The 15,289-nt window shown below is 37.9% G+C and overlaps 1 long non-coding RNA gene across 2 annotated transcripts in view; it reads left to right on the forward strand.

The window, feature by feature from the left end:
- LOC140682389 (uncharacterized) overlaps window positions 1-13,628 on the forward strand; it is a 146,676-nt gene extending 133,048 nt beyond the window's left edge. Inside the window, exons 4-6 of one of the 2 annotated variants that reach the window (XR_012054056.1) lie at window positions 6,521-6,635; window positions 10,246-10,357; window positions 10,660-13,627. This is a non-coding gene — a long non-coding RNA (uncharacterized lncRNA). Of the gene's footprint in view, window positions 1-6,520; window positions 6,636-10,245 lie in introns of both variants that reach the window. The other variant, XR_012054054.1, reaches the window with a different exon arrangement.
- Window positions 13,629-15,289: the final 1,661 nt, after the last annotated feature.

A 15,289-nucleotide genomic window follows, 5' to 3' on the forward strand; every position in this document is an offset into this window, starting at 1 on the left:
AAACAGAAAACATTCTTAAACCAATAAAGTATTTACTTTTTTTAAGACATTTTAATCCTATTAATGGTAAATTATATTACCTATTGTGAAAGCAGACATGAAAGAAATATCTGAAGCATGCAGTTAATTATGATACCAAGTGAAACATAATATTTATGCTCTCCTTGTGTAGCTGGAACAATTTTTCTTTCACTAACTGTGAGTCATCCACTGATTGAAGTCTTGAAACTGATGATGAGAGAGTTGGCTGGCATATCTGCCATAGAGGTTTCCTTCTACAGATAATTAATACAAAAAAAAAGTCTGGGTTTTATTCTTTTATATTTCCAGTTGTCTATTTTTTAAACAATCTCCTCCTCCTGCTCCTTCGACATATCTCTCTGTTTAGAGGTTATGTGCTTAAGAATAATAAAAGACATCAAAGTCTCTGATAAAGCTGGGGAATGAGGATTTTATTGAACAAGGGCCTGAACCACAGTTTCATATCATGGCTGCATTCCTATGTCAGAACATCATAAATATTTGAATCAGAATTTTTGAATGGTCCATTTTAATGAATGAGCTCAGGACATAGTTTGTTTAATTACCTCAGTTTTGAATCTCCCCTTTTCTCCAGGAGGATGAAAGTATTCAGATAGCCAATTCCTGTTAAAATACATTTCTATTTTAAGAGGCTGTCTTCCCTGCATTGTTTTGCTTAGCTTTTGCACTTGTTCGTATTAAGAGCTTTCAGTGACTGTTTAATTAGTAAACTAATGCAATTGTGTTTGATTCTTATGGCCTTGACTCTGTATTCCAAGCCAGCACTAAAGCTGTGTATGGCAGAAACTCTTCTGTACCACACCCTCTTTATCTGGCAGTTTTCTACTTTATTTATTTTTCCTTTCCTTCTTTTTAATTATATCTTTATATTTTTTCCCATTAATTCATTTGGCTGCTATTTTTTTATTCCTTCTCCTTCCCAAAGGATGTTCTCCTTTTACCACTTGCTTCTGAAAAGATTTGCTTTGAAATTTTGTTCATATACACAGATCTAAAAAGTTACAAGAAATAAGCCAGAAAGGTGTTCTGTGAGGAGTGCAGCTGTTCTCCTCCCCCAGGAAAACTAATTCATCCGCTCTTTGAAACAGACTGTCTTAATTGTTTAGAAACTACGAGCTATGGATTTTCTTTGTTAACGTAGGTGCCCTGCATAGAAAAATAATCTAGTGTTACAAGCAGAAGGCAACCCCTTGGCACTCATGATTTCAGTTAAGGTTTTCATTCCAGGCTTAATAATTTTATGGGTTTCAGGTGTTTAAGATCCTATTTTCAGGTTTTAAAGAAAACAGTCTCTTCCCTTTGTAGCAAGATTTTATAAAATTCCTTTACACTGTGACAGATCCACTTATAATCTGGAGTTTTGTCTGTTGAATCATTTTGAAAAATCAGTTTCTGTGGTCCTTACTTCAGTTCAGGAGAGCTTTCCTTTCTGTATTGATGGTACCCATCCCAACCCTGCCGACAAACAGTAATCTAGAGATTTGTTTCAGTTGCATGAATCCCATAGAGGGATGGAGATGGGTACAATCTTTCCATTGTCTTCGGACTGACTGGCCTGCAGCACCAAATGAAGCCCATATCAGATGCTGGCCCCAGCACTTCCTCATTCCTTGGCATATCAATAGCCAGACAGCTATTATCTGACTACATCTTATATGTAGTTACACACCTAATCACCCAACCCCCATGGAGAAAAGAGCTAGTTGCTAAAATGATATAAATTTCAAGATACTGTAAGGAAATCTGAATGTCTAATATCTCCAACACAGTTCCAATTTTCCTAATGCGTGACTCCACTCACCTTACCTAAATTTCACTGATCATTTTCTTCCATCATTCTCAACTCTGTAAGCTTTTGGGGACAGTCATCGTAAATCAGCATTTCGTTGTTTCTGGCTATGACCTCCTTACAATAAAAAAGATGTTATCAGTTTAAAAGTAGGAAATGCAGTATGGTCTGAAGGGCACTATTGTAGGGAATACTATCAAACTACAATATAAGACCCATGCAAACTCACTGCTGTTATCTATTTCATAGATGGCAAAAAGCTAGCAGTAGTAAATGTACAGCCGCATAAAAAGGCAGTGATAATACAGGAAATAAAAGCCTCTCTAATCCCTAGTAGCAATTTGCACTAAACAATAGGAATAAACTCCCTGTTAAAATTTTGTTCTAGAAATTTACAATTGCCTCCTCTTCTCTTCCTGCTAGAGTGAGTTCAGGTATCCCAGTTCATTCTGTTAGCAGACATGACAAGCAAGTGTCAGCAGGTACATACAGGTAACTAAATGCATATGACACGTATGAAGGATGCCAGCATCTGGCAAAACCCATCCAACTTTTACAGATATCATTTCCTTTCAATTAGATCTGTTAAATCAGCTTTTATCTAAATGACACCCTCACCCTTTATACACCTCAAATTCTCATTTAATAGATCTCTTTGCAAAGTATTAAGGAATTCAGTCAATATTTAGCTGTAACGAATAGCATAACTTGAGTGATTAAACTGACATCTCATGACCTTACAAACACCGGCAGAGGAATGAAATTCTAGTCAAAGGTCTTCTCTGAAAATGGACATTTTGCAAATGGGAGTCAAAATAGTCTCCTTACTTTATTCTCTCATAACAGTCTTCCACATAGCTGTGGTTAACATATTCTGATAAGTTTGTGCTCCATTTCTGCTGTAGTGAATCCCCCTCTGTGGCCAGGCAGCTTGCATCCCAGGCAGTCCAAGATTCACCTGCAGAAGGGCACTTATGCCAAAGCCTGTGTAAAAGGATGGCATGAAAGCAAAGCCAGAAGCAGAGACAGACTGGCCCACACAGCCTGACCTGTCTCCTCCTGAACATCTATTGAAAGTGATTGATTTAATGCCTTGCATCTGCCAAACTGTCATTCAAGCCAGAGGGGATTTGGGTGAAGACAGGGGAAGCATTGTAAAAACGAGTTTGCGCATTAGTTTACTGAGCAAGCTTTTAACTCCTAGGTACAGCAAAATTGGCTTGTTGGAAAACCTGTGCCTGCAATAGAACAGCTTCACTAAATGGGGAACAAGGAGGGAAGGGGGAAAGTGCTATTTGAGGAGTTAGTAGATTTCTTATCTTGATTTTTGCCTGAAAGAAAAAAATATCCCAGCTGTCTGCTGCATTGTGTGAACATATACATGCATTTAAATTACTTATATCATTACTTACAGATGTAATTGTGAAATATGTTCTTTTGCATTCAAAAGTAGGGGCAGAACAGATGGTGAAAATTCAGTTTAAGGCAATATGTCCATTAAAATAACCCATACTGTTTATGTATTATAACAATAGCAGTCTTCAGCATAGCTGAGATTTCTAGCAGTGCTAGATTATGATAGAAATACAAATAGGCTGTAGGACAAAATTCAGTATGACTGAAATTTCATGCTGAAAAAAAATTTGCTGATTATTCTCTGGTGATCATCAACAGATGAACTCAGCTCTGCTTCCTCCTGCCTTTGCAGTATTGACCTCTTTATGGCAAAATGTGAATGATAAACTTTCTGGAGTTCATGGCCTGAAAAAGCCTTTTCCATATTCGAATCACAGAGACTCTCAAAACTTTGTAAATTCCTCTGCTGGGGTAATTTAGGTCTAAAAGAGTGTACATATTATAAGCATATTTTTTAATATAAAAATATACAGATATGTATCCATATATATCTTCTTGCTATAGAAAGAGCCACATTAGGAGTAAACAAATCTCAGCATTTGCCTCTGGAGTGTAAGTTTCACACCCTCCTGAACATGAAGAAAAGCTTGCAAATGTGAGCCAGGTGCTCCCCAAAGGCTTAAAAGGCAGCAAGCTGTTAAGCCTACCACAATGTTTAAAAAAAAAAAATGTTACATAGCTTGAAGGTCTACTCAGTTTTTGGTTTTTGCTAATAACACTGAATATTGCCACCACATTTTGGTCTTGAACAATAATTTTTCTAAAGCCAGTCCAATGACTATTAAAAATAAGAAATAAAAAAAGAAAAGGTGGATTGTATTTTGGACTGAATCACCTACAAGCAAAACACCAACAAAATATTCCATGTCCTTCATTTGCTTGGCATCCAGCACAATAAAAATAGAATAACATTATAACAGCCATGAATCTTATGTCTTGCCATAAACTCTGGCACACTCTACATCACTTTGGATAAGTTATTTCCATTCTACTTTGTTCATTTGAACATGGTAAAGTAGTTAACAAGAACATTTATCCTTTTCCCTTATTCCATCAGTCCTGACATTTCAAGCTATAATTCCCCCTGCATTGAATATACATGTTTTCTGTTCATTCAAGCAAAAAAAAAATGATGCTTAACTTTCAAAGAAATTATGATGGTTTGTGAGAAGTTTAAAGAAAGACAAGATTTGTCTTTGGCATTTGTACAGCACTGCACACAACAAGAATCACACCTCAAACACATTGTATTAAGCAAGGATTAGAATGGTATGCCTTCATGCCTCATACACGAAAAGGAGAATTGACTCCAAGCAAGACAGATGTAGGAATTCTTAAGCAATAAGCTCAGTATCATACCTACTGGAATTTGATAAAATGCATTTATCTGTGGGGCACTGTGCCTTTAAATCCTACTCATAAATACGCACCTCTTTTAAGTATGTTTCTCCCACAGGCTGCTAGATCAGCTGAGAGTTAGAAGATTATAAGAGAAGACTGAAAGTAATTTTTTTATTCCTTTAAACATTCAAGACATTTTAAAGAGTCTAAGTTCATCATGAGTAGTGTTAATATGCAAGCAAAAATATGCACTAACCGTGAAAGTAACAAAGTTTTAAACCAGTAGTCCAAATGCATGCATGAGCATGTGGGAGGAATGACCAAGTTCAAAGGTAACACTTTATGAGAGGGCAGCAGTGCTTCATGAGGTATTTGTATCACAGTTATGTTTAATTACACAATGCACATATTCCACTGCATTGTTTTTAGGGGCTGAGAAGTAGTTTTTTCTAGGTATTGATTCAAAGCTTGACTCCCTTACTTTATGTTTACTAAGTTTTGCCTTCCTCTAAAAGTACCTGGGATAGGTTTGAATTTTAATATTATCTGGCTATAGTGCAAACAGTCAATATACCATGATCTTGTCTCTCTTTTCCTCTTTTCCAGTAGCACATAGCAGTTTTTGTGCATTTGGGCCCTCTGTACAAAATGTCTCAAGTTGTTATCGAAGTAGGGGTAGAATAATTTATAACTTCTGGATTTACTGTCTATGATAGCACCAGATTTAACAACTTTCATGGTCTTTTCAGCCCTCTGTTCAACTGCTTTATTTCCAAGGTCTCACAGACTTTGTAGTGAAGTTGATCTAAAGGGTTGATGGATTTTAGCCCAGGTCTCAAGTTTCCCTCTCCTTCAAAAGCACTAAAAGGCTCCTGCTTTATGATCTATGCTTTTCAGGTTGTGTCTACATTTTCGTAACCTTCTAGATCCAGATGACATCTGGAGGAAAGTATTTGACTCGTCTGAATTCTCTAGTTCTCCTAATTACTTTTTAAGACACAGTATTATTAATCATCTATCTAAACCAGCCAGTAACCCTTCCAAAATAGATTTAATTACTAAGAGGTCCAAACAGAGCAGAGCACTCTCCACCTTTTAAGTTGGGCAAGTGAAATCAAATGTTTTATAGCAGCAGCAGAATTCTCCATTGATCTTAGAACAGCTGTTAATAAAGCTAGGATCAGGAGAAGAGTCATTAATTCAAAGAAGAGTTAACATGGTGTAAATGGGAAATGCCACTAGTAGCAATGAAATGGTCACCATTTGTCTTAAAAAGTCCAGTTTTTTAGATACAAAGGTGTCCAACACCCTCTTTCTAATTGTTAAAAATGTGATGTTGTTTAAGCTAAAATGTATCACTGAAAAATGGAAAAAGAAAAACCACTGGAGAACTTGTTCAATCTATGGATACACTTGCTTATTAAGTGACTCCTGATAATCGGAAGACTGTGTGCATCCATGCACTACTGTTATACTGCGGTTAACTTTCAGTAACACTTTTTGTTAAATGGGAATGGCAACCTTTAATTAGGATGTGGGGTTTGGTTCTGAAATTGCCATACATCTGCTTATTCAAAACAGATGTTTTATCTGCAGTGCAGTTTTGCTCATAATATGTTATGACGGCAATAGCAGGTTGCTAACAAAATACAAAGGAAAGGCAATATACTCACTGTGTTCTCTTCTATGAGGTTAATAAAGTTGACTGATTAGGAATATCACTTTGCTTTCACCAACACCTGAGTATGTTATCATGCCACATGATAATCTATGTGAGTGTATCATTCAATGCTCTGATACTGAGAATCTAATTCAGTTTTAGTCGGAAAACAATTATAAAATGACTTGGCCTTTATGCTGCACTTCATTTCTGTAGTGTTTCATGCATCATCAGCTTTCCAAGTATTACACATCTCCATTCCCATTTTACAGACAAAGGAAGCCGAAGCATTGTCCGGCACTGAAGCAATACACTGGCCTGGCCAGCCTTGGGCCAAGAGCACCACAAACAACAGATACAGTGAGGCTTCCAAAGCCTCACCCTCAGGTAAGGCAATTCCTTTCCCGGGTACACTCAGTAAATCCTAAAACTCAAGGAAGCAAGGCAGAAAAGCCATGAAATGTCAAAGGGAATTGTTCTGGGCTCAGACCTGGTGTGTAGGAGGGAATGTTTCCAGAATCACTTGTTCTGCTTTTGTAACTGTCTTAAAAGGTAGAAAATGCTTCTGATGTTCAAAGAATGAATCAGTGCACTTTGGATTCCATCCATAATTTGCTTATAATGTGCAATCGATATTGTAGGTAAGATGAGGGTCCCACCTAGTAACTGAGTGATCAGAAGCCTGGAGATGTACAAATGTCATGAGTCAATTTTGCCTCTCATGAGCTGAGAGGGTTGTCCTGCCACCATGGCCAAGCCACCTGAGCAATTTGTGTCCCTTCCCTGTGGAAGAAGGAGGGCTGTCAGCAGAAGGTAGGAGAACAGTGCTGAGGTTTGCCCAGCCCAAGTGGCAAAAATGATGAAATACCAAGGATTGAACCTTCACAAAGCAGACATCAGCATGCCTCTCTTTGCTTCGGCCTTGCAGCATTTAAGCAGAACGTTGTCATGCCTTCTGTGTCAAGAGTGTAAAATTGTCATATTGAGGGGTAATGCAACGTGTCAATTTATTTTATAAAGATACCGTGTAGGTTTCTAGTGTGAAATAGATATTAAGTTATACAACAAAAAAGGAATTACTAAGCAACAAATTTTCTGCCATATTAACTCTTTCTATGGAACATTAAAAAAAAATCATATTTCAGTTGAAAAATGTATATCTAACTTGAAAATTTTGAGCTTTATTTTCATCTAGTTTGGAAAATTTGCTTCAATCTGACCTTCTGAATTATATTTGTTTCCACCCAGAACAATAGTTTGGTGGTCTCTATCTGGTCTCTTGCCTTTGATGGAGTAGCTGTATCATTTCCAAGAATCCTGTAATAAGTAAATTAGCTTTACGAACCTGTTCTCAACTTAAAAAGTTAAGCCATCATCAAACAATGCTCTGGTTTACTTTCCTTCTTTTTTTTGCTTTTTATCACTTTTCTTTTCTACAGATTGTTTTTTGTAATGTCAGACTGTGAGAAGATACAGGGTGTAAAATTATTATATATTCAATTTTTCTTTGAATAGTAGTTTCTTTGTGGAGGAAGGTTTTTGTGATCTCACATTCAGCAAAGCTATCTTCTAGGCTTCATTTCATTGACAGGCCACAAATACATGTGGATCCACTTTGACTTTTGGACTTAGGGATGTAGAAAGCAAAGCACCTGTTTAAGTAATTTGCTGAATCAGGGACATGGTGAATGAAACATTAAAAAATTATGTAAATACCAGTTTATAGTTTAGAAGAATGAACATGTTCAATATATGTAACTGAACAAAGAATTTATTGAGTGAATCTCATCTCTCTTTGTGTCTGCTTTTGAAATAGCTTTGACCACATCCTGCCTTTTCTAAAATATTTATTTGTTATTTGAATGTAGTCAGCAACTACCTTTAAGAGATTTCTTTTTTTATTTTCTGGTTTGATTATTTAACATTTGAGATTTATTGCTTGATGGGATACCTATTGAAAGGACTGGAAAGATTCCCACTGGCTTCAAAGGACAACGAATTGTGCCCAGAGCTCTGGTACAGCAAAGCATTTAGACACGTGTTTAAACATTGATGCTTTCAATGGGACTTGAGCACATGTTTAAGATAAAGCATGTGCTATGGGCTTTGTTGCATAGGGAAGCACTTCAGCACATTCTTAAATGCTTTGCAGAACTGGCACTACAACTACCTCTGCTGCTAGCTACATTTTTTACTTTTTATGGAGAAAAAGTAAAAGCAGTAGAAGAAGTTACTGTTACTTTGAGATAAAAATATATCCAGCCTTGAAAGGGTGGATTTGCCTCCTGTGATCTATTTGCCCACTATGATCTATTTTTGAAGAGTAGAATTTAAGACTATCTTAATAGGAGATGAATGAATATTTTTCTATCCCTCTTCAGCAGTTTTAGTTTGGCACTTGTTTAGGGTGTTATTAATGTGCACATTCAAGAGAGTCTTAGATCCCTCAGTAGGTCTCCATCATGAAATGCCTTTTTCAGCATGTAACAACTTCTGCCTACTACTCACCATCCACTTTTAGCTGTCTCCCTGTTACCACTTCAAATACTTTCCAGAGAGTGAAGAAGGAACAAGAATGCTCAAATAAATGTTTTTTCCTCTAACTGTGCACATTTTCATTAAGACTTTCTTAGCCCCTCACTCCCACGCACCTTTCCCCCTGAAAGTGAGAGGAATGTGCATCTGCTAACTATTTATCCTTCATTAGAACTAAATATCAGCCTAAACAGACAATCAGAAAATGCAAGATGTTGAGTCTTAAAAATTTACTTCTTTCTTTTTGCTTTGGAGAGCTGAGCCTGTACCAGATGAGATGAACACCATTGTACTTCAGCTAAAACATGAGCAGCCAGGAGCTACAGAAAGTGTCAGTGAGTCCAAGGCTCAAAAACCTCAGGGATTTTCACAAATTAGGCATTCAAAGAGAAAGCTTCTCCAGAAAATGGGATGATCATGTTCCCCTGCTCAGAAAATCTCTGACAGAAATCCTGTGGAGTTTCAGAAGAGTAAACCTATACCACTCGCAGATGAGTTTGAGCTTCAGTGAAGTGAACAGTGAATATATTTAACCAGTTCCAAACTGTCTTGGGCAGTTTTAATAGTCTTGACCATGCCTATGATGCAAATAGTGTAAGAATTATATTAAACAACCTTTAAGTGCATTTGTTCTGTAACTGGAACATGTGGTTGCAATTCCTATTGACATATCCAGCCTAGCTGTAATAATTGTGCAGCCTGATGGAGTTAGAGCCCAGCTTGCCCTGGTGGAATATGCTGACATGGTTGAAGGTGAGCAGCCACTCTGCTCATACCAGTATTCAGCTAATTAATTTAAAATCTGTCTTTGCTATAATTACCTCAAATACAAATACCGGTGAAGATTGCAGAAAGGGGCAAACATGAAACATATCCACACAGTCATGCTACTTTAATTATACTGATAAAAAATAATTTAAAGTGTTGTTTCATCTAAAAATAAAAAGAAAAAAAATTTGGAGAGCTACTGATAGTGCAAGGCTAAATATATGAAAATTAGACTCAAAAGAACAGGAGACTAGGAAAGAGAGAACATCATGCAGGCTATCACGTTTTCAGGTACTTTCAGCTTTGACTTCTAAAAATGTTTCTTCAAAGCATTATATTTTGAAATAAAAACTTTTTTATTTGGTTACTATTCTTCTCTTGTGGTTGCTTCATCAATAAAATGGAAAGAGAACACAGAAGCACAGATTTTGCTGAAGTGAAAATTATGAATAAGCAAAATCTTTTTTTCTCCTAAGTACATACTGAGGAGAAGTTTTGGAAACATGACGTTATTAAAATAGTTTCCTATTTTCCCACCTCTTATTTTTAATCTGTCTCAGATTGTCCTAAACTTTTTTTGCCTAGAAACCTAAACAATATCTCCTTGAGAAACCTTACGTGATCAAAATTAAAGCTTTCACAGCCAGAAAGAAGCCCAGTTCTGTTCTAACCACATTTGTGTTCATATTTTCAGGGTGTGGGTTTCACCTTCTGCATGCTGTAGTGCAGTGAGCATGAGCTCATACCAGCTCCTGAATCTCTGGCTACTTTCTGCAGAGCATGAATGGCCTTTGAAACCACCTCAGGTAAGGCTTTCTGGGATGATTTTGCTGCTTCTGTGTTGCAAGTGCTAGTGATTTAGAGTTAAGGCAGAAGACACCTTTAGTATTCAGTAGAAATATTTTGAGGACAAAATAAAAAAAAAATAGTAAGGACTCAAACAGGTAATTATTTGTAAAGGAAAAAACTATTGATTTTCCTTTTGATACATAGTCTAAATTATTCCTCAAGAAAAGTAGTACTGCATCTTTAAACAGATTTATTACTTATAACAGTAAAAAAGTGGCTTATTTAACTTCAATGTCATTACTGTTTTCATTTGATACAGAGATGGAACACAAATGCAGACACTGAAAAGGAAGTCTGATTTGGGGATCAAAAAGATTCAAGGAGATTTGAAGTCCCAGAAGACTCTAGGGCTCTTCCACAGCTTTCATTTTTTTCCCCCACTTTCAATCTTCAGGTCTCCAGCTCCCCATCCCTCCTGTCGTGTGTCCAAGAAGACTCCTTTATCCCATGACTACAAGCTCAACCCTTCCTTTGCTGCACAGGTGTCCACCACAAGATGCATACACCATTTTTTACTCAAAGTTGTCTCATATACACTCAGATCTGAAGGCAAATGAAATCCATCAAATCAAATCCAAAATTACACTATTACTATAGAATAAGGACTTATTGTCGGGACTTCACACTGATACTTTTCTACCAATCTGCTGCTTTTGCAGGTTTTTGTTTTTTGGCTTTTTTTCCCCCCTGGCATTCCTAATAGTTCATCTGTAAAGGTATTCCATAAACCAATCTTATGCACAAGGAACGTTCAAGGCAAAATTACAGCGTGTTACAGTATAAAAAGCCCTGCAAATGTCTGTGATTTTTCCAAAGTATAACCAGGTGTCTGGCTGGCTAGCTGGCTGGATGGATGGATGTATGACAAAAGAGAAACTCTGCATAGTGTCATTGCCAGTGAAGTTTAGACAGACTCTGTTTCTCACCTTTGAGCTTCAGGTTCAGATTTACCTGTATTTGCTGACGGGCAGGCCACGGCAGAATTTTACCGGGAGAAGACACTTCATCATGGTTCTGCATTCCCAGCATTGTCTCCTCCCACTTTTTCCTGAGTCTGTTCTCTGGAGTCTAATGACATAGATGCATTCACTCTTCAAGCAGTCTTTGGTGGGAGTACTAACTTGTGTCTCTTTCTTCTATCCAGGACAGATGTACATCAACTCTGTGAGATCCTGATCCTCTGTGGGATCCCCCAAACCCTCAATATCAGTTTGAGAAGGTGGGCAGTGCATTCAGGAGCTTTTAGGGAAAATCTGACTGACACTCAACCCACTTTGAATAAGTATGGTCTCTTCTCAGGAACACCAGGAAAACTACAAGAGTCTGCATCACTGGAAATGCTGTCTCTTGTGGTGATAAGGAAAGGCTTAAGAAAATGGCCATGACTTCTACCAGTCTCTTGCAAGAGGAACAGCAAAACACACATGAAGATAATTCTCTTTGAAATAATTTCTTTGTGCTTGAATGGCAATTGGGCAGGAAAGAGCGATACACACAGATTAGGTCACAAATACTTGTTCTGGGAGATTACATGCGTATCACAAAGCGATATTACTGGTACCCTGGTGATATCCCTGTGGGGTGTAACGCAATGTACAGAACACAATGGCAGTAAGGGACTTAGGGGGTTTGAAGACTATATAACCAATAGCTGGCTCCAGCCAGTCAACATGATGTTAATGTGCAAATACATATACATGCATACATGCATGGATGAGCAGCAGTGATGTGCTATTCTATGTCAGCTATTGCACTGGGACCTTTGGACAAGATGGAAGATACAAGCCCCATTATTGGAGCAGAGAAGACAGGAGAGAGATTATTTATTTGCTATTGTAAGGGGCCATGACAACATCACTGTGTAGAACACAGGATGAAATAACAATTCTATGCTCTTTTTGTCTCTCATACTCAAGGACCTTCATGCACACTTGTACTCTCTTGACATCTGCAGAGAGCAAAGGGAAAGGCAGAAAAACAATGTGTAGACAGCTATAGAAAATAAGGGCTCCTTGTTCAAAAAATCTGAAAAAGTTGAATATTCTGTCCCGTTATTTTATACAAATTAGGTGAGAGAAATACCAAGTGCAGCTTATAATTGGTTTGTAATGATTGCGAGTTTTTCTGTTGCACAAAAAAAAAAAAAAAAAGTGTTCTTTTAAAAGAATACTAATCAAAATTGTACATCACCTCACCTCCAAGAGGAAGCAAGAGAAAGGTTAGGCAAAAAGCATCTGTAGTTTCCTTTTGGCCTCATGTGATTGCAATGCTTGTGTCCTAGCCACGCCAGTGATACAGAAAAGGTCAGAATTCACCTGTTTCACTTTTCCAAACCATATCAAGCAGTCTTCAGTCACCAAGGAGGGTCTGACCCAGATTTTGTCTCTTTCTTCTTAGCTCTTTGCCTGTACCTTTTGAGCATCTACTTCCCCAGGCCAACTTCCTAAGCCTCATCGTCTCCCTCTCATGTGCCAAAACAATCTTATTGCTTTCAGGTCTTTTACTCCCTTTGATCTCTCTTTCTCTATGGACATATTGCCCTTCTCTTTCTTTTCTCCCAGAACCCCACTTCTCCTTTACTGTAGATCCTCCAGGTTGATTTCTTCCTTATCCTTCTATTCCCTCAGGTTTTTCCCATATTATAGACACAAGACCCAACTCTTTATTACAAATTTTCCCTTAGTAAGTGTGGGGGAGAGAACAGGGAGAATGTCTGCAGCTTTTCCAAATGTTGTGTTGTTGGGAATACTTCCCTTATTGTGCCTGTCTAAAATATAGTTTATACAGGTGGCAGAATGAAATGTGCCATCTTGTAATTAGTCCCACATGCACTGCAGGCAATTTATCATCAAAACAATCAGCAGTCACCATTTGATTCAGTGAATACCAGACATTATCAGAAAATTGAGTGGAGGGAAAGGAGGGGAAAAAAGATAAGCACTTTGGCTTTTGTAAATTTTTTTCTCCTTTTTTTTTTTTCCCCAAAAAATATAATTTTCCCTCTAAAGTAGTGACCAACCCAAATGACTCCATAATGAATAGATTCACAGAAAAGCTATTGTGTTGGCCTTTCCAACTTTTCTCTCCCTCTGAATTTGTTGTATTGAACTTTCTTGTATACTTAATAAACTTCTTCAATAACAGCAATCAGCACAAATGTGCTACTGGTGAGGAGAGTGTTCTTTTTCTTAGATGAGCACTGCTGCTGCTCTTTGTAGTGATGGCAAGACAGGTTGTTCTGTCTCTTTTGTGTAAGAAAATGTGCATGGCAAACTCTGGACACTCACTCTTGCACACAAACGCCTATTCAAGCATGTGCACTCTCACACATGGGCATAGCCAGAGGTGTTAAATGCCCCAGGCAAAAAGAGGTGCAAAGACAATTCCCCACAAGATAACTTAGGATTATTAAAGTATCATTTACTGCTACTTCTTTTGATGATACAGAAACCTAGTATTTAATGGAAAAACAGGATGCAGGATGCCATCCAGCTCGGAGGAACTGCTGAAATCCACAAATCAGAGTAATCAGGGTACAGAAGATAAATGCCTGCAGAGAGAGACAGCAGTAGCCCCATGGCCCTGCATGAGGGCAAGTCTGCCTCTACCCTATATGCAGGAAGTGTGGACATATATTATCTTCCTGAAGGACTATGCAAGAATGCTCAGCGACACAGAGCTTGCTTGCCCTATGTCATTAAACCATTCACTGGAGGGCATAGCCCTCAGGGTGGTCACCAGCAGACAGAAGCACACAAGTATTCCTGATGTTTTGGGAAGTTTTTGTGCTACACATCAGTTTCAGAAACAAAACAGTGGGAAAACCAAGAAACTTTTCTCTTACAGTCTCTCCCAAGAACTGCTCAGTGTTTCCCCGTCAGTACTTTAATAGCTGCAACTCTCCCCTATCCCATCCTGTTGCAACCCCTCCTTGTACCATATACTACTAAAAAACCTCACAAGCCAGCCTTTAAAAAATCTTCCACCACATGTTGCAAACTGATCATTACAGTCTATGAGTCAAAGCGAGTTTACTTTTTAAACAAATGATGTGTCAATAAGACAAATGTTCCAGCGTTAACTTCAATTACCATAGACATTCCGGGTGATGAAGAGTGTTTGATCTATTGCTACTTCTTCAGGGCAACTTCCTTTTGCAAGAAGGGCTTGTATTGCTGTGTTCTCTCTATCCTCTGCTTCCATTCTATCAATGTTCCTTTTGTTTCAGAGGCTCTTCAGTTAAATTAATATACTGATCAAAAGAAGAGAACTCAGCTCAGGCTGGGCTTAGTAAATCTAAGTTGTTTGGAAGATAAATTGCACAGCTAGAATGCATCCTTTGAGGTGAAGTTTTACAACAGGTAGATAGGTGAAGGTCATGTTATTTTAGCCACTTTATAGCATGACCTAAGTGACTATTTCAAAATAGTGTAATGCTTTACTGCTGCACTGTTGAACATCAGCTGTGTTATACGCTTACCAGAAGTCAATATGTCCTACATATTCTGCTATTTAATGTAAAATAGAAAATGCAAACAAAACATTTCCCTATCCTACTTCGGACAGTGAAAAAATCTGTGATGATCCCAGATTATACTTGTTGTATAAAAGTCTTTAAGCACAGGACATGGCAAACATAAAACCACACATAAATGGAGTTCAAAGAAACTTGACTTACTCCCCTTCATGAAAACACTTCTTTCAGGGTCGACATGAAAACAGCAGTCCTTCCCCAGCTTTTAGGTGAAGCATTCATTGGCTGTACATGTGCAGCACACAGCGAAGTGCTATCATCTGCAAATGAGAGTTTGCACATCAACAAGACAAACAGCCATCCCTCACAGCTGCTTTAAGACCAGCATTTTTCTCTGTACCCTCAAGCACTGACA

The sequence above is a fragment of the Taeniopygia guttata genome, chromosome 2 (genome assembly GCF_048771995.1).
Source record: "Taeniopygia guttata chromosome 2, bTaeGut7.mat, whole genome shotgun sequence".
Lineage (NCBI taxonomy): Eukaryota > Metazoa > Chordata > Aves > Passeriformes > Estrildidae > Taeniopygia > Taeniopygia guttata.